General features: G+C 35.1%; 1 pseudogene; it reads right to left on the bottom strand.

The window, feature by feature from the left end:
- Positions 1–282: 282 nt before the first annotated feature.
- On the bottom strand, positions 283–934 carry LOC143596292 (large ribosomal subunit protein uL6m pseudogene; annotated as a pseudogene).
- Positions 935–9271: the final 8337 nt, after the last annotated feature.

The following is a 9271-nucleotide window of genomic DNA, read 5'->3' as shown; positions in this document are numbered from 1 at the left end:
GTGTCAAGCCACCGCCTCAACGGTTGGGACCGATAACGTATGGGTTTTACCACCGTCCGGGTTTGCAAACCATATAAACATCATCTTAAATATTGTTTTCTTATATGCTATTGTTTTATATGTTAATTTGATGAATTAATTATTTGGATTTTTTAACCCTCAAATTTTACCAATAGTGTCTATATAGTAACGAACGCAGCCGGTATACGTGTCGACTCATAGTCGTAACACTTAGGTTTTACCAACGCCCGGGTTTCAACGTTGGGTTTTGCCAGCTGACACGCCAGGTAGAAAAACTAGTTAACCCTAAAAAAATCTTAGACGAACCAAAGAATCATCAGTTGAGCATGCAATCTCATCATTTTGACCTTTGGTGTTGACTATTTCAACATACAACTAACTCATCTTTGCATTATGCAAACATGACTAAAACAAACATTTTTCAAACCAAAAAACAAGCAATTGTTGCATGATTTTAATGAATCAAATCATCATTATTCAACAACTGATCCAAGAACATAACATCATGATCAATCAGTGACCATCCAAACCGCAACCTACTTTGATTTCTTTCCTTGTTTCTTCTTTATAACTTCATCAGCATACACGATACCTTTGCCTTTATAAACCTCAGGAGGCTTACAGCTACGAACCGCAGCAGCAAACTGGTGCACCCTTTGCTTGTCTATTCCAGTGCATCACACAATATTCGGTTTAAAACAAAAAACCCGAACAGCAGGAGGAACGGTCAATTCGACCTCGTGGCTGTAACCCAACTTCGGAAACAAAAGCCGTCCTTCGGATTCAGCTCTTGCTTTGAAACCAACTCCAACTATCTTCAGAAACCGAAAGAATTTAGCTTCCATTTTACGTGTTTCTAGAGGAATCCTTCAGTTCTGCTAAACCAAATTCATGTTAATTAAGAACGGATAGCTAATATTTTTTAAGAACCAAAAAGGCAAAACGGTTGCCAAATTTTGGATAATTGTATGAATATCATTGTTATAAAACTAAACATTGTTCAAAACAAAAATGCTGAAAGGACTTTGTGAGAATGAGTGTGTGCAAGTATAACCAGTCTTATAAGCCATTCTTGGTCGAAAATTGGGAATTTGGGATTGATTCCATAACTCGAAACTAGGGATGACAAGCCGCGCCAACCCCGAGCAAGACTAGGCTCGAGCTTGGCTTGCTTCAAAGTAGCTCGTGAGTCGCGTTTTCAAGCCGAGGCTCGGCTTGTTTATTATCTATTAATTAATTTTACATACATTTTATTTAGATGAGATCCATCTCATAATTAATTATAAGAATTTGAGAAAAAATTGGTTAGTTTGACGCACACCAAGTGTTCGAAATTATAAAAGCCTAAAGAAAAGGAGAAACCTGAAATGTATGAAGGTGGTGTGGCCGGAGGAGATACGGTTAGGGTTTCGATTGGAAATGGCATTCAACGTAAGTATCAACCAATTTTGGGTGGGGGTGAAGGAATACAATTTTTACTTTTATTTATTACTTTTTTTTATAATATATATATCTTAATCTATTTTCCTAAATACTAATTAAATGTTAACCCGTTTATAAATTGGATGTGACTTAATGGTAGAACCTTCACTTTACTAGTGAGAGGTAGGAGGTTCAAACCTCACTATCACCAATTTATATGGGAGATATGAGGGATGACCCTGGCTAGCCAGGGTTCGAGTCCTGATCTCACCCGGTTTTACCGACTCCTCGTTGTCGTGCCATTTGGCGGGCGTGGGGTCCGGTTTTATTCAGTGAATCCCTCAATAGGTGGACCGCTGGGGCTCCGTCCGTCCGGACTAGTAACTGGCTCGGGCTATCTTTAACCAATTGGGGCCGCGTACGGAGTACCCAGCGTTACATAGTTGGTCGTTCAAAAAAAATGTTAACCCGTTAAAGTCATAATAATAATAATAAAATATTTATATTATTATAAATTTCACACTATATGTAATAACAAATAATGTTAATCTTCCATGCATATAATGTTTAAAAAAATGTTAACCCGTTAAGGTCATAATAATAATAATAATAAAATATTTATAGTATTATAAATTTCACACTATATGTAATAACAAATAATGTTAATCTACCATGCATATAGTAATTCACTAATTATTATTATATTATTAATGGTTGTTTCATATCATATTAATTAATTGTTTGTATATAAATGTTCCCATAAGTCATATCATCTAATAATTTATCACTAGTTATAATAAAAAAAAAATTGGTTAGGCTTTCTACTACTCATGATTCTTTTCGAATTTACACCAGTTTGGTGAACCCGTTTGGTTTAGCCAACAAATATTAAAACTGATTTATAATCGGTTTTGGTTCGAATTTAAATTGATTTTTTTAAATGGTTTATGATCGGTTTTTGACAAGTATAACAAATAATAGATGAATGATAAAGAACATAGGACTTTATTTGTTTATATTAAGTTTTTTTAGGATTACATCTTTTCAATACAAATATTATATAAACTAATTTATTCATCCCTTGCATCCTTGAATGTCCATCACAAGCACCATCAACCTTCCATTACTTATGGGTAAACACAAGCTCCAAAAGCTACATCAAAACAAGCCCAAGAAAAATTAAATGAAACCACATTACAAATTTTTATTTTAAGCAAATTATAAAACTATTAAAAAAACTCACAAGGATCAGTGGGTGTAGGAGTAGCATAACTGGTATCACATTCGCCATAGGTTCGGAAATTGAGATCAATAGCATAAGATGCATGATTTCGCAAAGTGTTGGGATCAAAATATGATCCACCTGGTTGGATCGCCTTACAATCAAGTTGTCCACATAAACGATCAAGCGTTTGTTGCATCACGGAGTCGGAAGCTTGGGTTTGTGCCACACACCATGTGTTGCCCTATCCGATTGTCAAAACGACAAAAACATAGCAAAAACTTTGTTAAAATAAATGGTTATAATTTATACAAAAGGGGATTAGAATTTTGTGAGATCTTACTTCTGCAACATTGAAGCGGGTAATGAAAAATAATAAACTAATAAAGCACAAAGAGAAGGTTAATTTTGCCATGTTGCTACAGTATGTTATGAGACTGCTCATTCAGTCATTTGCTTATATAATGAATTCATCTGTAACGATTTATAAAACTTAGTGTTGTTAAATTTATTATTGTTTTTTCTTTTCGGTTAAAGTAATATTTGAATTCAATTTTGCAACTTGTAAGATTACAAATCTTAAATCGTTTTTTTCTTATTAAAAAATGATTCTGTTATATATATTTAAGATATGATTTTAATTATTATTTTAAAAGATACATTTATTTAAATAAAATATATTCAACTCCCTTTGAGGATTTCTGATTTATTTTTATCGAATTCTAAATTTTCAATAAGTAGATTTTTTTTATTTATTTTTTTTAAATTTGATGTCATATGAAATTTGAAAGTTTATGTATTACATGGCGTTTGAAGTTTTATGTGAATTAGATTAGAACAATACTAATTCACCTAGTTTTATTAAATTTTTATTTTTTTTAGAACCCATGTATAAAATGTTGTTGAAAAAATACTTCCTTCGCAATAAATGTTTTGTCAAAACTTATTTTGCAATTAGTATTTGAATTCTTTGCCGTTCAAAAAATTATATATATTCAAATTCATCTAGAATTCACACAAAAAATAGCTTTAATTTTAATTTGGCAAATAGCATTTAACAAAAAAGCATTTATGTGTATAAAATTAAAAACACCCCTAAATCTGCATTAAATAAGATTCATATTTTAATTTAATTATAATAAACTTAGTACATGCACCATTTTTTTCAACAATAATTAATACATCTTAAAATATAGATTTATTACTTTACAAACAAAATATTGAATATTCTATTTGGTTTCTTTATATTGGTTTTCAGGTTTATTTAAACCGCAAGTGAGAAAAGAATGATTCGTGAATTTTTTTATTTTATTTTTTATTAGTTTTTATCTCTCATATTACGGAGTTGTTTTATATTATTTGTTTTTAATATTTATTTATTTTTTAAGTTTTTAATTTTTTATTGTATGAAAGTTAATAATATATTTATGGTTTTATGATAAATTGTTTCACAAATAAATGAGATGTTATAACTCGGTTTAAAAGCTATATGGGTTTGATGAGACCCAAAACATGTTTATTTTTTTTACTATAAAATTGATTTTTTAATTATAAATAATACACCTTTTTTTTAAATAAATCATATATTAATTTTTAGTATATCCCTACTTTATAGGATTTTTATATCAAATATTTGGTAAGATTAGTTTTTAATTTAAGAAGATGTTATAACCCGTTTAAGAAATATCTGGGTTTGATGAGACCCATACCCGTGAATTCGGGTCAAATGCATGAGAAACCTTAATTTAAAAATAAGCAAATCTGATGACTCCAATAAAAGGGGGAGCGACCACATCGCGACACGTGTGATTTTTAGGTCTTCGTTTATATATATTATAGATTTAAAGTATGCACAAAATCACGTCTTTCCTCGTTAATAAATACTATAAACTCCTTAAAAAGAATAAATAGTTCATTTAATTGGTTTGGGTTTACAAAAATCATATATTAACACTTCTAGCACAAATATATTACTGAAAAAATATGGTCTATATTTATCGAAAATATATGAGCTATATTTAGAAGTATTGTCTCTAAAATAGGGTGCCGAAACCCCTCTTCGTGATAAAGAGTTCTTCCTGTGGTTTAACATCATTACGATCGATTAAGATTAAAAGATAGAGGAAGAACTAGAGAGAAAATTTACTGACAGGTGGTCCATGGGACAACCCTTAAGTGGTTTAAGTTCGTTAATATTAATCTGTTTAATCTGTTTATTTTGTTGAATTAGATAACTACGTTTACTCGTATAATGGCAGGTATGAGAAGATAGAAGATGGAATTACGAGAGCGTGGGCGAAAACGGTGAAGAAAACGAACTTAGAACGAGGAAGTTATGGCAAAAACAAGAAAATGAAATTGGTGGTGAAGACCATCGTAGCTTACGGTACCCACCGTAAGCTACGGTGGGGGCTGGAGAAATATAACTGCCGTAAGGCAGTTTGTGGCCACCGTAGGACTTTTAAAGCCACCGTAAGCTACGGTAGCCACCGTAGCTTACGGTGGACACCTCGCTGAATGTTGTAACTGCCATATAACATGTATTGGTGGACGGCTTTTGATATCTTTTATCACAACTTTTCATCTAGAGACGGAAAAAAGGCGATTTTGGGAGACAATCCATCAATTGTGAGTGTGGTAATCATTAGATACTTGTTTTTAATTCGTATGCAAACTATAATCGAAGAGATAACAAACCGAATCATGCTCAGCTAATTTCCTTTATGTTTTCCCTCGGATTGTAAGGTTTCTAATGTTTGTTTGGTTGAATGTTTATGAAATTTCTGAGATATTAGTTTGATCATATTGATTAAATTATTATGGTGTTGATGTATTGATTGATAGATTATTAGTTTATCGATTTTGTGTTCTAAACCGTCAGTTCTTGGTTCTTTAAGTAATCGAGATTTATCGGGAGGGATTTAGGGTTGGATAAACTAATTGGTTTTTGAGTGATTACCTTGCGTTTTATAATCCAAGTACTTGATCTTCAATTATCGCAATCGTTTACATAAACATGAACTTTATCTATTGTTCATCTCAGTTAAACATTAACCGTAACATTCATGGAAACCTGAAACCGAGGGAAGACATATTTTCGCATATTGATTAAAACTCGTTTAATTGTTTTAGCTATTTTTGTTAATCAAACCAAACAACCAAATCTTTGAATTTACTTTTTGCATTTAGTTTAATTTAGATGAATTACATAACTACTTGGTAACACAATTTCCACAAAATCCCTGTGTTCGATACCCGCTTACCGCTATCTAATAGTTGTAATCGGTTTATTTTTGAGTGAGTCTTCGACCTCACGTCAAGTTTTGGCGCCGTTGCAGGGGAGTAGTGCGCAACGTGTGTTAGCTTTAGTAGTTTTAGTCTGTTATTTTCGGGTTTACACTGGTTGTGTTACTGTGCAGGTACCTACAGGTGTATGCATACTAGAAGCTATAACAGGTCATCACCGCTAGTTATTGATCCCGAGATTTACAGAACACTTCGAAGAAACCGAGTTTTATTCAGGGAGAACAAGCTTCTTGGTTCTCCAACGACATCAAACAACATGGATTCACCAGTTCCCACTTCGGGTCAACCAGTTCCGACCACACCTCCACCAAATCCACCTCCACCAATCACTACTAATATACAAAAGCATCAAGTGAACTCCAACCACCACCCACAATTGAACCCATCAATGCTCAATTCACCTATGCAACATCATCCACATTGCTACCTATTACCAACCTTTTTCCTACCTTTGGTGCGTCCTCATCATCTCAACAATATCAACCACCACCACCCTTTCAACAATCACAATCAAACTACCAATACCAACCCCAACCATTTATGCAACATTCAAGATCACAAGGTTATGGATATGGATATGGGTTTGACAGTGAATTCGAGGGGTATGAAGTGGAAGGTTACTACACGGGAGGTGATGGAAGCCAAAGGGTAAATCCGGGAAATTTGGCCTACAGTCAATGGCAACATCCGGAATTGGTGCAAGAGTTTAATAGACAACCACCACCGGTTGTTCAACTACAACCTCAACAATCGGTGGTTGTCCAAAAAAATGTGCAACCACCGATTCAACAACAACCTCCGGTTGTTGTTAATCAAGTTCAACCGCCACCAATTGTTCAACAACCACAAGGGCAGCCTCAAGAACAACAATTCCAACCGCAAATGCTCCAACCACAGTTTCAACAACAGTCTGCGCAGCCAAGGCCCGTTTATAGGCAAATGGGTCAACCAAGGGTACCCATGGGTGTACCAAGAAGGCATGCAAGAGAGATGGTAAGGGGTATTGAAGCCCATTTCCGACCCATAATTACTAATAATCCGTCTCCGGTGGTTATCCCTCTCAATAATCAAGGAAGGACATTTGAAGTAAGAACCAATTCCCTTCAAAGTCTTCCGAAGTATAAAGGTCTAGCAACGGAGGAACCTTACTTTCACTTGGAGGCATATGACTCCATTTGCAACACAATTGGAGGTCAAGGTTTTACATCGGATGATGTGAAGTTGGTTCTATTTCAGTTCTCATTGGAAGACAAGGCAAAGAGATGGTTTATTCTTTGCCTTCCGCGTCTGTTTATACTTGGGCCGAAATGCAACAAAGATTTTTAGAAGAATTTTAAACGACCCAAAAGACCAATGATGCGAGAAGAAGTTTGAGAACCTTCCAACAACAATCGGGGGAAATGTTTCATGAAGCATTTGAGAGGTTTAATATGATGATAAAGAATTGTCCTCATCACGGTATTGCTTTATGGGAGTTGTTGAATGCGTTTCATGAGGGTTTGAGTATGGAGGATGAACGGGATTTGCGGTCGATCACTAATGGTACATTTGGTACCAATCATGAACAAGATGATTGGGCGTATTTGGAACAAATGGCGGTTACATCAAAGAGAAAGGCTCAAACCGGTAGAAGAGCGAGACCGGCGATTGGTAGACCGCAAGTGCAAGCCGTGGAAGAAGGAAATGTACAAACCACTAATCAAGTCATCAATGTTTGTACAAATTGTAACGAATTGGGTCATGCAACGAAGGTATGTACGGTAGGTCAAGCGCCGATAGAAGAGGTGAATGCACTCCAAGGGGGAGGTGATAGAAATTACAACATGAACTCCAACACCTACCACCCCGGGTTAAGGAATCACCCGAATTTTCGTTATGGAAATCCGGCCACTCAATCTAACCCGAATTTTCAAGGAAATCAAAGCAATTATGTCTCTCGCCAACAATATAATAACCAAGGTAATTATCATGGCGGGAATAATCAAGGATTTCAAGGTCAAGGTGGGTCAACGAGTCAGAGTTCATCGAGTGGTAATGAGGTTATGGACATGTTGAAGTTGATGCAACAAGACATGCAACGAAGAAATCAACTTGATGAGGCGCGAATGCAAAAGGATGAAGTAAGAGATAAGGCCATCCAATCTTTGACTACACAAATTGGTCAACTCGCAACTGAAGTGTCCGAGTTGAAGAAGAATAAAGGTCAATTTCCAAGTAACACAAAGGTAAATCCTTCTCATAACTCTTCTCGTAATTTTCCTATTAATCATGTTAGTGTTTTAAGAAGTGGTAAAGAATATAAAAAAGATTTATCACCGGGTCTGGTTGATGGGGAAGTTGAGGATATTACGGGTAATGAAAGTGATGATGAAATAGTAACAAATAAACCCACTAAAGATGTCACTTTTGAAAAACCGTTAAAAAATCCGGGTCAAACTTCAAATGTAAACGATGAAAATAAGAAAGTAGAACCAAAGGTGGTTCCATTTCCTTCGGCTTTACTTGACCCGGGTAAGAAAAATATAATTTCCAGAAGAGGTCCTCAAAAAGAAGAGATGTGGGAAGTTTTTAAACAATTAAAGGTAAATTTACCTCTACTTGAGGCAATTAAACAAGTACCCGCATATGCAAAATTTTTGAAAGAATTGTGCACTCAAAAGAGGCAACAAAAAGTGCCTCTACGAGTGGATTTAACTGAGCGGGTGAGTGCTGTTTTGAAAGGAGATCTTCCTCCTAAGCTTCAAGATCTGGGGACGCCCTTAACTAACATTCAAGTAGGCGATTTTCAAATGTCTAAGGCGTTACTAGATCTTGGGGCCGGAGTAAGTATTCTTCCGGGGGGTTTATACGACCAATATGATTTTGGTCCTTTAAAACGAGTTGAGACAATGGTTTTGTTAGCCGATTTGTCCCATAAACTTCCCCGAAGAATTGTGCGGGATGTGATAGTAAAAGTTGAAGAATTTTACTATCCGGTTGACTTTTTGGTCTTAGACTACTCATCGGTCGATTCGACCCAACAACAAAATGTTATATTGGGTCGACCGTTTTTAAACACCGCTCACGCTATTATTGACTGTCGCTCGGGCATAATTGATATGGCTTTTGGAAATAGAAAATGAGATTAAATGTGTTCACTAACGGATTTAATGCTTTATATGGTGATGAGTGTTTCATGGCAGATATTGTTGACACGTGTGAACCGCACGATTATGAGGACGATGCTTTGGAAACATGTGTGTGTGATTTTTCTGAACAGGTACATCTTTGTGCATTGAGGATGGAAGAGAAAAATCAAGA

This window comes from Bidens hawaiensis, unplaced genomic scaffold, assembly GCF_021521415.1.
Source record: "Bidens hawaiensis isolate Kalapana, Puna unplaced genomic scaffold, B.hawaiensis_p1.1 tig00046211_1, whole genome shotgun sequence".
Taxonomy (NCBI): domain Eukaryota; kingdom Viridiplantae; phylum Streptophyta; class Magnoliopsida; order Asterales; family Asteraceae; genus Bidens; species Bidens hawaiensis.
This window is presented reverse-complemented; position numbering and strand designations above follow the sequence as displayed.